At 39.9% G+C, this 15,305-nt stretch overlaps 1 protein-coding gene across 1 annotated transcript in view; it reads right to left on the reverse strand.

The window, feature by feature from the left end:
- AOAH (acyloxyacyl hydrolase) overlaps positions 1-15,305 on the reverse strand; it is a 266,187-nt gene that overhangs the window by 81,630 nt on the left and 169,252 nt on the right. The window lies entirely within an intron of this gene.

Consider the following 15,305-nt stretch of genomic DNA (forward strand, 5'->3'; position numbering starts at 1 on the left):
ACATGGATTATTTATATAACTATAAAAAATGTTCCCTTTATCAGTGTGGTAAGATCTGGAGAGATAGAACAGCAGTTAAGAGACCTGTCTTGCATGGTCAGACCCTGGTTTGATCCTTGGCATTGCCAGGTGTGACCCCTGAACACAGAGCCAGGAGTAGCTCTTAAACACAGCCCAGTGTGACCCAACTTCTCCTCCAACTATGGTAAGATCAGAATATTATTTGTGTGTGTATGTGTGTGTGAAGACCTCCAAAATAATCCCTTGCTAGTTCTAGTGTCTCTTGAGCAACTTGTTCTCTGCTGATTTTGTTATTTTGAATCTGACTTTGTTTCTTTTCTCCTATGTGTTGCCATGAAGAAGTAGCAGTCTGCTCTTCAGAACCATTTGTCCCTTTTGTCCATTGGCAGTAAAAGTTTTGATGGGACTCATGACTTCCCAGAATGATGATGACAGCACCACCAAGCTCTCTTGAGCTGTCACTGAGCCAAGTTTCAGATAATGAAATGACTATAAAATTCCCCATGGAAATTTCTGGGAGTGTTTCTTAGGAAACTGTTGAAAATCATCTTAATAAACACTATTATTTTCAGACTTTGCTCAGTATTCTTTTTGAAGTCTGATAAAACTGATAGGACTTCTTAATGTAATAACAAGTTGTCCGCATAAGCTCTCTCTCTTATTTTTCCAAATTTTATTGAACTGCTGTGAGATAGTTACAAGCTTTCATATTTGGGTTACAATCACACAATGATCAAACACCTCCACCAGTGCACATTCCCCACCACCAAGATCCCCAGAATACCCTCTTTTTCCTACCCTCCCCCTGCCTCCATGGCAGACAATATTCCCCATACTCTCTCTACTTTGGGGCATTATGGCTTGCAACACAGACACTGAGAGGTCATCATGTTTGGTCCATTATCTATAATCTCTTAAGGATGGGGTTTTTGCTTTATGGTAGAGTTCTGAAATGATTTTCTTCTTTCTTTCCTTCCTTTTTGTTTTGGGGCAACATTAGGTACTCAAGGATTACTCCTGGCTCTGTGCTCAGGGATCACTTGTTGAAGTGCCTGGGGTACCAGGAGTTGAGCCTGGGTCAGTTGTGTGCAAGACTAGTGTCTTCCCACTGTACTGGCTTGATGACACCCTCTCGTTTTCCTTTTAAAAGCAAATATACTCTAGACACAACTAGACTAAAGATGACAGGAACAGTAATCTTGCTCCCTAACATTCTAATTATTTTTAGGAAAAGGGAGTTCTGATGTTTCTAAATTGCTATGTAACAATACTTCTAATGGATTTCTGTCATAGGCAATTGTTTTGTTAAATAGGAGGAATCCTGACACGATGGATCAAATTCTCACTAAGCAACAAACAGGAGGGAAGAAATGAATCTCAAAAACCATCAGGGTTTACATCTCACTGACTGATGGGGCAGATTAAAGATGACTCTCAAGATGAATTCATTATCTTTTACATAACCTTAGTTCTTGCCTAGGCTATGATGACTTATTTGTTTGTTATGGGCTATACCTGGCAGTGCTCAGGATTTACTCCTGGATCTGCACTCAGAGATCACTTCCATGGGGCTCAGGGAACCTTATGCGGTGCCAGGAATTGAACTCAGTTCAGCTGCTTGCAAGGCGAGTGCCCTACCCTGAGGTATAATTGCTCCAGCTGAAGACAGTGCTTATTTTGAGCAATAGGATATGGTTTTAAGAAGCCAGCAACTTTATACTCTAGGGTTCTGATTTATCACATATGAAGTTTCATCACCTTGCTGGAGACATCAAAGGCTACACAATGGAAGAAACCAAAAAGTCCTTCAGAAGGTGAATGGAAAACAAATCATTTATGCAATGGAATATTATTCAGGAACAAAGGGAAATGAACAATTAGAGCAGGAAAAGACATGGAGAAAGCCTTAGTGTATATGGTCAAATGGAAGAAGTCAATTTGGAAGTCTATCTACCATGTGACCATAACTCTGTAATACTCTGGAAAAAATCATGGGTGTAGTAAAAATATCCATCGTTGTCAGGAACTTGGGCTTTTTAAATAGAAGCTCAGGCACTTCTTGCATAGTGAAACTAATCTGTTTAATACGACAGTGGAAGATACTTGTAATGTACTTATTAAAACCCATAGAATGGATGACAGAATGAACACTAACACAAACTATGGATTTCATTTAAGAATATTCTATCAAGATGGTTATGATTACTTAGAAAAAAACTATGTATTTTAGCACTGTCGTAATGTTGTTCATTGATTTTGCTCAAGCGGGTACCAGTAACGTCTCCATTGTGAGACTTGTTGTTACTGTTTTTGGCATATTGGATATGCCACTGGAAGCTTGCCAGGCTATGTCGTGCGGGCGGGATACTCTTGGCAGCTTGCCAGGTTCTATAAGAGGGATAGAGGAATCAAACCCAGGTCGGCCACGTGTAAGCAAACACTCTACCTGCTGTGCTATCACTTTTATTTAAGATTACTATATCAAAATACGTAGTTGGGACCACTTAGACACAAAGAAAATTAATAAACAGGGTCAAAAATGAAAAGGCTGATGTTATAGCAGGCACCACAGAAAGAGAAACATGTGATTGCAATGAAGAACTTTACACCACCAAGTTAGAAAATTAAGAGAAATTGATAAATCCTTTGAATCATACAACTGTAGAAGAGTGATAGACAGATGAACAGATCAATTTACAAGCAAAGGAAATGAAATAGTAATAGAAATCTTCCTTGAGACAAAAATTTAGGATTAGAGTTCCACTAAACTTTAAAACATGACCTATTACCTGATTTTTCTCAAGGTATTCCAAAAAAATTTAGCACTGTCATCACATTGTTCATAGGTTTGCTTGAGCGGGTATCGGTAACATCTCCATTGTGAGACTTGTTGTTACTGTTTTTGGCATATTGAATATGCCACGGGTAGCTTGCCAGGCTCTGCCATGCGGGCAGGATACTCTTGGTAGTTCGCTGAACTCTCAGAGAGGTGTGGAGGAATCGAACCTGGATTGGCCTCATGCAAGGCAAAAGCCCTACCCAAACATTTAAGAAAGGAAATTGTTTTCGCTTTTTAAGAGGCAAAAATTTGGTGGTGCCCAAAGCAGAGACATTACAAAAAAAAGATCTCTAGGGTCAGAGAGATAGCTCAAAGGACAGAATGCGTGAGCTGCACAGGGGGGCCTTGGTCTGATCCTGACTCTGCATGGTACCCCACGTACCAAGGGAGGACCCTAGCATAGAGTCAAGAGTTGGCCCAGAACACCACTAGGCATGGCCTCAAAACCAACTTCCCACTATATCCCAATATCACTGATGAATAGATATACAAGGGTTATCAATAAATCCTAGTAAATAAGATTAATTAGTACATAAAAGAATCACACATCATAACCAAGTGGGATGTATTCCATACTTGCAAAGATGATTCAACATATGCAAATGAATCAATGTGACATAGCACATCAATAAAAAGAAAGATAAAAATAATACTAATATATTAATGAATATGGACTGGAGCGATAGCACAGCGGGTAGGGCATTTGCCTTGCATGTGGCCGACCCCAGTTTGATTTTTCATCCCTCTCGGAGAGCCTAGCAAGCTACCGAGAATATCCTGCCCGCACGGCAGAGCCTGGCAAGCTACCCCTGGCATATTTGATATGCCAAAAACAGTAACAACAAGTCTCACAATGGAGATGTTACTGGTGCCCGCTTGAGCAAATAGATGAACAATGGAGCGACAGTGCTACAGTGCTACAGAATCTACATATCAAATAGATTGAACAAATTGGATGTAAAAGGAAAACATTTGAATACAGTGAAGGCCATATGCTATAAACCAGTACTAGCATGCTTAATGGTGAAATGGAAAGGTATTACTCTATGATCAGGCAAAAATAAGGATGTCTATCTTTACACAATAATTATTCAACATCATATTAGAAGTCCTGATCATAGTAATTAGGTAAGAAAAAGAATTAAAAGGGATAATTTTTTAAGAGGGTAAAATTACTATGATTTTTAGGTTACCTAATAATGTACACATACATAATAATGTAGAAAATCCTGCATAATTCCATTATAATCTATTAAAAATAATACACCAATACAATAAAGACACAGGTTAAAACATCAACAAAAATTCTGTTGTATTTTTACACCAGCAGCAAATCAGAAGATAAGGAAAATATAACTTATTTATATGCTCATCAAAAATAAAGTTCGTTGCCTAGGGATAAATTTGACAAAGGATGAAAAAGACTTTTACATTGAAGTGTACACCACAGTTAAAGGAATTAGAAAAAGAGTCAAGGTGATAGAAAGGTGGTCCATGCTCATTGATTGCTAGAATTTAATGTGCTAAAATGGCCAAACTGCCCAAAGAATTATAAAGATTAAATGCAATCTTTATTAAAATCCCGATGTCATTCTTCAAGGAAATATAATAAACATTACTAAAATTCCTATGGAATCACAAAGATCCCAAATGGTCAAAACCAATACTGACATAAAAGAATAATGGAGTATCATGTCATGTCTCCCAACTTGAAACTATATAACAAAGTTATTATAACCCAAACAACATGGTATTGGAATAAAATTGATACACACAAATCAATGGAATAGAATTGAGATCCCAGAAATAGATCCTCACACATATAAACAGTAAATTTATGGCATTAGAACAAAGAGCATAGAATTTGGAAAGGAATGTCTCTTCACTGAAGAGAATAATGTATTCAAAAGAATGAATCTGGCTCACTTTCTGACACCAGGCACAAAATCTATCTCAAATGGATTAAAGATGTAGGTGTTAGGCTGGAAATCATAAAATACAATGTAGAAACCACAGAAAGAACACTCCAAGATAATGACTTCAGTGATGTCTTTGGGGATTCTACTCTAATAACAAGACAGACAAAAGTAAACAACTCTATGAAACAAAGACTGTGCACAGAAAAACAAACTGTCATTAAAACAAAGAGGCAGCCTGCTGAGTGGGAGAAACTTTTTTCAATATACATCTAACAAAGGGCTAATTTTTATGATTTACAGGGAACTCAAAATAAAATACCCAAAATCTGAATAGGGACTCCACTAAGGAGACATAGTTGGCTAACAGGCACTTGAAAAAGTGCATCATTATTTGGGAAAAGCAAACTGCAAGTATAATGTGGTATCACTCACACCTGAGAGAATGGCTCATTCTTATAAACTCAGAAACAAGTGATGATAGGGCGCAGAAGAAAAGGAACCATACCTTCTATACTATTTCTCCAATCCCCATATATAGAATTCGGGGAGCAAAGGAAATAGTCAAGTAGAAACCAGCATCAGTGCTCTCTTCACAGAATGGAGGTTAACAAAACATGCATGTGGGAGAGTGTGTATGTAGGAAGTGTGTATGTGGGGAATTATGTATATGGGGCAGTGTGTGCATGGGGAAATGTGTACATGGGTAGTGTGTACCTGGGGAGTGTGGATGTGTGGAAGTGTGTATGTTGGGAGTGTGGATGTGGGGAAGGATGTATGTGGGGCAGTGTGTACATGGGGAAGTGTGTACATGGGGAAGTATGTACACGGGGAGTGTGTAGGCGGGAAGTGTGGATGTGGGGTGAAAGTTTAGTGGGGCATGGAATGAGGTGTTGGGGTAAGAGCATTTTAGTGGTGGTACATATGATAAACATACATTTTGAAAAGAAATAAAATTGTGCCCCTAAAACATATATGGTCTTATAAAATGATGTTGCTTCAATAAAAAATTAAAAAACACCAACATATCAATATTGCCACTTTAGTCTAACAAATGTACCACACTAATACAAGATGTAACTAATAAGAGAAATGAGATAAAGGAATATAAAAAATCTACTTTTTATTTATTTTTGATATAAGCCCAGACAAGCTGAAAATCAAAGTCCATTTTTATTTAAGAAAAGGAATAGGGCTTATCTCACCACACCCCTCTTGCTGCTGCATTCTAGGCCACACTCCTGGAAGACCATCTAGCTTGGTGCAAGCACTCTAGTTTGAGTAAGTATGGCTAATGTCACCTGGAGGGCAAGGAATTCCCAACCTTCCAATTGTGAGACACAATAATTGTTGTTGTTTCAAACCACTCAAACTTGTTATGTCACCAAAGGCAACTAGACCAGATTGTTATAAAATTCTGGACTAAAACAGTTTTCCCTTAGGTGTTTGGAGAAATGGATTCATTTGCTCCTAACCCAACACTTCAGTCTCTGGTCTCGAGTCTGTCAGAGCATCATGCTACATCTGTCCTCAAATGCCACAGTGCCTGGCTGACTCTCAGTCTCTTTGTCACTAGCACTAGACCTTTGGTAAGCTTCCCCGCCTGGAAATTATGAGGTGTCTTTGAACTATTTCATAATCTGTTTTCTTTTTTCATAGAATTCCTGTTATTTCCAGATTGGGCGGCTTGTATCTGTATGTTTGGTTTGTTTTGGGAGCCATGTGGGCAGTGCTTGGAGCTTTTCTCCTGGTTCTGGGCTTGGGGATCACTTGTGGCGGCACTTGGGGCACCATATGGGATGCTGGGGATCAGTGCCGGGTCTGCAGTGTGCAAGGGATACTGCTTTAAGCACAGATTCTCACACCGAGTTAAGGAAGAGCCAGCAGCCCTCCTGTGGAGTTGGGACGGACCTAAGAGCTGTTTCTTGAGCAACCGTCTAGACCACGCGTCAGTGGGTAGACTCACCGCATTTCAGAGCCAGCTCTCTTAGCCAAAGACGAGGGGAAGGGTGGGTTGGCCCTGTAAATCAGGCAGCACTTCTCAGTATTTCCTCCGACCAATTTGGGATGCATTTTCCCAAACGTCCCTCCCAGACAGGTTGCACCTGTCCTGCTTACTGGCTTCCAATATTTCACGAGGGTTGGCTCTCCCTCCTCTCTTTGTCCTTGTGGACAAATTTATTCACTGACATTTCTGTGGGTTTTCTCAAGGGAAAGAAGTAAATGCTTCGTTCAATCTGCTATCTGAAATGAATACTTGATATATTGCATTATTTATGCCCTTAGCTTGACTATTTTATTATATTTTGGAAAAGCAGATGGGAAATGGACGTTAGATCCGAGTTCAATGTTAAAATAATTTCACGGTCAATAAAGAGAGGTTATTTTCTTTTGGGAAAGTAATTGTTACCAATATTCAGTCACAAATGTATTTTTGATAATTCTAAAAATGGAATTTATGTACCGAATATTATTTTGCTTATGGTCTGTTCATGGAGAGTAAATAGTGAAGATATTGACATAGTTATTTTGCATCTTTCATTACAAGGATCTAGAAATCTTTCCCAATAGACACCTAATTTAAAAATAGTTGTTTTTTTTTTTTTTTTTTTTTTTTTTTTACAGAAAGGACAGCTAGAATTTGGGGATTGAGGTTATACTATGTATTGGGAAATATTTTTCATAACCAAAGATACAATTACCCTTTATATCTGTATCAGATTCAGTAGCTCTCTTGCAAATTCTGGGAACTGAATTTCCCATTGCCTGCTTAGAGGTTCTGAGAAGAAAAAGAGATCAGTACCATAATTTGAGAAGCCCGTAATGCGATATTTGACATGTCGACAAATCAAGGAGCATTCCTCCTGGAAAGCCATCTACATGCAGGGTGTTTGACCTTCAGTGGGTCGGACCTCGAAGGGTACCGGACGCAGTCAGATCAGTGGGCTGATTTCAAATCTCCCTCCTCCATCCCTACTTGGATTCATGCTTCCCCATTTGATCTTTGTTGCTCCTTTGTTCTCCTGTTGAACGTCAAACCCAAGTCCAATGGATTTGCATAAGAGGCAGTCACTTCAGCATTGTCTTTGGAGGGGTCAGGGTGAGGAGTGATTGAAAATTCTCGCCTTCATTGCTCCGCCAACGTCAAAGCTATTGGCTTCAACAGCAGGAGCACGTAGGGAAGGACAGACTAGGAACTTGTCCACTTTAGTGGCGCCATCTGCTGGAAGCCATAGAAAGTGCCGTCATTTCTTTGAGGACGTACTGGGTCTAATTGAGACTTCTACCACTAAAATTCAATTGGACAGAGACAGAGAGACAGAGAGACGAGAGATAGAGACAGAGAGACAGAGACAGAGAGAGGAGCTGTTAGAGGAAAATGTACACCGGTGGAGGATGGGTGTTGGATCATTCTATGACTGAAACCTGACCAAGAACAGCTTTGTAATTGAGTATCTCACGGTGACTCAATTAAAAAATAAAAATAAAATAAAACAGATTTCTAGAAAATCATAGAAAATGTTCATTTTTATGGTTATAGATGGAATTAGATCTTTGGTGGAGGGCTCTCAAATAGCACTCAAATTTCTGGGCATAGTTGGCTTTGCCAGTGCTGCGGGCTTTGGGGCCACCTTGGTGCTGCTTGGGGCCACTACACTCAAGTCCTCTGAGCTTTCTTCCCGTGCTAACTACCTGTAAATATAGTTACATGTTTTTGTGTTGAACAAAATGAGTGGATACACATATTGTTGCCTACATGGTGTTGTCAGTCAACATCACTTCAATGAAAAATGTCAAAGGTGGAAAATCACCCCCAACCAAACAATGCCCAAAGGATTGTTGCTCGCTTTCCCTAGTGTGGTCAGAACTGGTCAGAACTACCGCCTGAGAGCCTTCTAATGATGCCTGCCTCTCTCCTTGTTTAGAAAGAAAAATAAAGCAGAGGAAAGAGTAAAATCTACACTAGACATTAAGAGCAGTGCAGACAAATTCAAAGGACTTATTTAAAACTGAAAAAACGGTCATCTCCTATGTTAACACAAAGCAGAACCAGCCAAAGCTTACTAAATCATTGTGGTAAGGTGGAAATAAATAAGGGAGATATCACTCAAGACACAATGATGTTTCAAGTCTCATTTGGGCTTTTGAAGCAATTTCTCTCCAGAAGTACAGGTAAGTTTGGTATAAATATTAAGACCCTGTGAAATTGAGGCTTAGGGGATAGATTCTTCTCTGTCACCCTGTCTCTTTCACACATACACATTCGCTGTGTGTGCCCTCTATGGTTTGGAAAGGTCAGTTGGAGATAAATGTAACATTTGATGTGAAAGGTTGGGGCAGGGGAGTGGATCGGGATAAAATTGGGTAAGTGAAACACCAGACAGGCTTTACCCAGGGACCACTACTGTTAGGAAGTTTTCAGAAAAGGGTATGATAGTTTTTTCTCTGATGTGGATCGAGGTCAAGCCAGTATGGGGCCAGGGAGATGGATTAAAGAACTTTAAAATTTCCTTCTGGTCCTTTGATATTAGCTCTACCCCAGAGCCCTGTGTAACCCTTAATTCAGTACAATACAGAACTAAATTCCAACCTCAGAGAGAGATAAACACGCAGAAAAAGACTCGTTGTGTATTCAGAGACAGCAGCAGTGGACTAATTATGCAAGGGTGCAGGCAGGGGTGAGGGTACCTATAGACAAGGTCCTAGGAGTTCAGACTTAAAAAGATTAGCAAGACAGCATGACAGAGTTTGAATTTGGAGCAGCAAAATAGCACAGGGAAATAGACTTCATGGGCACTGTGTTCCATAATTCATGAGCTGTTGCACGCAGATAAAGCTTCTTCCCTGGTAAACCAACCGCCCACTAGGATTCCTGTCTCTGTCATTCTCCGGGCTGGCAGCAGCTATAACTCTCTCCATCCCGCCTTTTATCAGGCCCAAATCTGATTCTAGCCGCTGTGTTAGGGAAACATTCAAGTCATTAAACGCGTGAAAGGCTGTGGATACTTATAAATCTGAAAAGATCCTGTGTGATGCAGAAGATGGTGATTTTAATAATCTAAACAGCATTTCTCAAAGGAGGCTCTGAGAAAGTCATTTCTTGAGATATATATTTCTCATAAAGCACACACAATTCTACATAGTTCTGTGGTCAAATAGATTTAGGAAATGTTCCATATTATGCCTTGGAGATATACAAAGCTTTTGGTTTATTAAAGGCTCTAAGTCTTCCACTGAATAAACTTGGTTCCTTTTATTTTAGATAGCATTTTTTGAAACACATTTGACTTAACAATCTTTTAAAAATGGTATAATATCCTTTTACATCTTGTGAAACGAGTGTTTCATGGAACAGTTTTAGAAGAATATTGATGCTTGATCTCTGTGAGTTGTATTGAAGCAGTCAGATGGCCTGACAGCTCACGTTCAGTTGTTTACAGAATTTTACTAGAGAAACTGGAGATTGTTCACTTACTCTGATCAATATCAATTGCATAATTATGTCATTATGGACCAAAAAATATCACATTAAAGCTTGGTTTCATCTACTATTGACCAAATTCTGTTGTTCAAAGATTTTTTTCAATCTACCTATAATTATATTTTAAATTAATTTTCTTCAGTTTGTTGATTGTGTGGTTATTTTAATTATTGTGATGAATGTTTCTAATTTATTACAGAATGTTTATCGTGGGACTTACAAGTCCAAGGGCTTAAGTTACGCTGATTTATTTTTATTTTCATTACATGTTGTAGCTGCAGATTCAATCATAATCTTCATGTGCCTTTTCCCTCATTTCTAGAGTTTTCCCTGAAATGATAGTTCCTGATGATTTGATCTGATTTACATGAACTAAAAAGGTCAGTGGAGGGATGTTTATAGATTGCAGAGCTGCCTCTGTGTACAGATCCAGGCTCTCTTCTTGGAGACCTCTTATGGGGTCGCGTAGCTTGCTGGGTCTAGAAACCAAACTGAAGTGGTGTCTGAGTCCTGCTCTGGAGATGCTCAGTCTTGGCTTGAGGGGCATTGAGGGGCTTGAGGGGAGATACTGAGCAAACTGTTAGGATGAGTGAGATGACATTGGCATTAAAGAGCATCCTGGTACTGGGGAGGGAATTTCCCAGTAGTGGGGTTAATCTGAAGTGTCTGTCTTCAGGAGCAATCTTGAGTGGTGGCTGCTGAAGCATGTGTGGGTACCTGACCGGGGAAGGAGGAGGGAACATACCTCTGAAAAGACGCTCAAACTCACTTGTAATCAATGGGTTACACATTAAAGCAACAATAAAATATTGGTGTGACACAGGGAGCAATCAGGAGGATGGCCATATACTGTCTAGCAAGTATGAAGGAAGAATTCTCAAACAGTAATTTTACTGAAATACAAATGAGGAATGGAATCCTGCTGGAGGGACTCTAAAATTTTTAAAGTATATACATTCTGATTCAGCCATTGTTTTCCTAAGGAAATTCTCACATGCATCTATGAAGAGACACCAAGGCATCATCACTGCTTTATTGTTGGGATGACTGACTGACTGGAGTGTGACTCAATGGTCTTTTCACAAAGGAATGAAACAACCATACTATGAAATGCTGCGCAGAACTGAACAAAAATGGAAGTTGCTTGAAGAAATATTATTGAGGCACAGTAGTAATTTATAGCATATTTCAAATGCTCCCATTTATGGGAGAATTTCTTCAATGCATTTACCACTTTCTGTATAAATGCATGTAAGGGTCTGTACAAAATCACTCTAAATCAACAGTAAGGCTGTATTCTGGGAAGAGAATAAAATCGGGGGTGATTTTGGTCTTTAATTTTACATAACTTAATTTTTTGTGAAAAAATATACTTGTGGCTTGAATAATTTAAAAAATAAAAAACATGCAGAACAAGCACAGAGCTGTAGCAGGTGGAAAGAAGAGTCCTTGGACTTGGAGCTCTGGGTTCCACAGATGGTTCTTCCAGCCCGAGAGCACCCTCACCTGGTTCCATCTTGTCTTGCCTTCTCGGACATTGATTCTTCTTTCACCTACTCCCCTCTCCTCTGCAATCATGCTAGAGAGTCTCTCACCAAAACACCGCCCCCCCCCAACCTTGCCGTTACCCCTGGCCAACCATCACCCATTTCTCTACACCCTTTATAGTAAAGTTTACCAAAGGAGTTGTATGTGGTTGCATCTCTCTCCTCCCTCACCTCTTGACCCCACGCACTCTTGCCAGGCCCCTGTTGCACTGGGACCGTCTATCAGGTTCTCTCCTCGGCCCCCCTCCGGCACTGGCCCAGGTGCACCTCCTCTATCGGAGTCAGACCACTGGCTTCTTTTGTTTGGGATAAAATAGTCCCTCGCCCTCTCAGACTCTAAACTCTCCCAATTTCCTTTCCATTTGGAGGGCTGTTCCTTCTTGATCTTCTCTTTCCAAGCTCTGAAGTGCTGGTATCCTGCAAGCCTCTGTCCTCAGCCTAATTTGTTTTTTATGCTCACTTCCTGGACGCAGAGATTAGCCTCCCCCCCTTCTCTTTCTATGACCATCTCTCTCTTCCTCTCATAAGTTAGTACTTTAAACTTAGAAAATTGAAAGAATTTTTTAAACCATTTTCTTTAATAATTTTCATTTTAGTAACAGCCAGTGTTATCATGGTTGGGGACATAAATGCATTGCTCATAGGAATGTTACCTGGCTCAATCTCCTTCCCCTGCACTCCTTTCTCTCTTTCTAAAAATAGAATCACCATAAGATACACTGTTACCAAGTTGTGATTGGGTTGCAGTCATACAATGTTCCATCACCTGTTCCTTCACCAGTGCACATCTCCCACCACCAATGTCACCAGTTTCCCCCTCATCTTTCTTTTTGGGTATTATGGTTTGCAGTACAGGTACTGACAGATTTGCTGTATACCCCTCTACCTCCTTTCAGCACTCAGTTCTTGTCCAGAGTGATCATTTCCACACATCGTTGTTATAGTGGTCTTCTCTGTCCTCACTGTGCTCCTGCTCCCCACTGTGGCAGGCCTCCAACGACAGCCTAGTCCTCCTGGCCTTTATTTCTACTACCTCTGTCAACCCTTTTGGAAATTGCATGGACTCTTCAAAATACTAAAACCACACAACCCAGCAATTCCACTTCTTACTTAGTATCTACCTCAAGGGCCCCCAAACACGATTCAAACACACATCTGAATTTCTGTGTTCATTGCAGCACTATTCACTATAGCTCGAATCTGAAAACAACAAATGCCCAAGAACAGAGAGATCACTGGAAAAAGGAACCATAATATAACTGTTTTGAAGTGTTATTTTGGTGTGAGTATATGAAGAAAATCGGGTCCAAACACATGTAGTTGCAAAAGCAGTAGCATTTTAATATTGTTTAAAGGTAATATGAGTAATATTAGTTCTATATCAAAACTTGAAAAATATGGAATCTTAAATTTCATCAGCGTTTTGGTTTTTTGCTACCTTACTGTTTTACAGCATACTTTGAATTGATCTTTTACCCATGCAAAATTTTATGTATTAACCACTTGTAATTTAGAAAATATTGGTTCTTTGAGTTATGTGAATGTTAAATATTGATGCACTTCATGGAACAATACTGAAAATTTTGGTAATTTTATGGTAGCAGGTACAAGTGTTTCAAACTTCAGATTTTTCTTTAAAAGTAATTTTTTTGTTAGTAACCAATATTGTGAGTAGTTTTCCTTAAGTAATCAGCTCATTAAATTCATTTAAATAAAATATTTACTGTATATTAAATATGAACAAACTATTAAAGTTTTTTAAAATAAAAATGACATTTCATAATTTAGCTCCAATTTATTGAGCTCCAAGTTCTGAGGACCTTTCTTTCAGACCACCCTTACAGGGACCAAGAAAAAGCACAGCTTCAGGCTGTTGGCCTGGCATGCAACCAAACCAGGTTCCCTCTCTGCACTCACATGGTCTCCTGAGCCTGACCAGGAATAGGTGCTAAGTTCCTCCTTCCTTCCTTCCTTCCTTCCTTCCTTCCTTCCTTCCTTCCTTCCTTCCTTCCTTCCTTCCTTCCTTCCTTCCTTCCTTCCTTCCTTCCTTCCTTCCTTCCTTCCTTCCTTCCTTCCTTCCTTCCTTCCTTCCTTCCCTCCCTCCCTCCTCCCTCCCTCCCTCCCTCCTTCCTTCCTTCCTTCCTTCCTTCCTTCCTTCCTTCCTTCCTTCCTTCCTTCCTTCCTTCCTTCCTTCCTTCCTTCCTTCCTTCCTTCCTTCCTTCCTTCCTTCCTTCCTTCCTTCCTTCCTTCCTTCCTTCCTTCCCACTGGACAGTGTTCAGGGCTTACACCTGGTCCTGTGCTTAGGAATCATTCTTGGTGGGGATTGGGGACCATAGGTGGTGCCATGGATGAAACCTGGGTAGGCCATTTGCAAAGCAAGAGTCTTAACTCTTGTGCCATCTCTTTGGCCCCTAAGCAAGCATTTAAGTTGCTCAAATCCTTTTCTTCCGAAAGTGGGGCAAAGAGTTTCTAGTGCACTCTAGTGGAATTCTCTGCACTAGGGACAAGTAAGAGGCAGCTTCCTAACCTTGTTTATTCACTCTCAGGTCACTGTATTTCAACCATGATTGCTTTGACACCACAGATGTCTCTGCAGCACAGAGTACTCTGCAGAGAAAAAGTGACAGTGGTTTCTACATAGTAGTGACAGTATTTTTTACCTCCTGGATCCCTGAAAGGGATCTGAAGAAGCTATTCCAGTAGTCCATGGAACATATTTGGAGAACAGCCGTGAAAGACTCTCATTCCAGTCAGCTTCACCCAATGTCTGATAACCAATTCCCTGGATAATCATTTGGTTTTTGAAGTATAATTATAGGATGGCTAATCATTCGCAATTATATCACATGCAATTTTTGAATAATGGATTTAATAAGGTTATTAAACCCATTAGTGTTTAGTACTTTACATGTCTTTATTTTAAAACATGAAATTAGGTTAGCAAATCATTGCTGCAAATCCCTTCTCTCTAGTTTTCTGTTTCAATGCCCCAGATGACTTGACTGTGAGTTATACACTGCTTTTTAAAATTGCTTTCTCATGTCATGTCTATAGAGTGGGAGAGAATAGATGACCTTTGGCATTCAGATTCTAGGACACCTCATCAAAGATGTGTGTTTAAATGTCCTTGAAAAGCTTTATGTGCCAGTTCTAACAATGGCTTTGTCTATTTATAAGCCTTTCCTGCATCACTAGCCCATATAGCAATTTAAGCTAGGGGTAGAGGGAACGGGATTTATTCTAGAAAGTTCCATACTGTTTGAGCCTACTTATGTTGACCTCATATCATTATTATCTCTCCAGCTTGACATGATAATTTCACTTGGTTCTTTCAGGCTTCAAGGTCTTCATCACTGCTGCAGCTTTCATGGATTTTTCTGACCTATGTCCTGACTGACGCCCTGTCTCTACTTGGGACCTTCTCAGTTCCTGTGTTGAAGAAGTTGCCTGTCGTTCGGCCCTGCCTTGGAGAACTCCAAACACACTCACTCCTGGCTCC

Source organism: Sorex araneus, chromosome 1 (assembly GCF_027595985.1).
Source record: "Sorex araneus isolate mSorAra2 chromosome 1, mSorAra2.pri, whole genome shotgun sequence".
Lineage (NCBI taxonomy): Eukaryota > Metazoa > Chordata > Mammalia > Eulipotyphla > Soricidae > Sorex > Sorex araneus.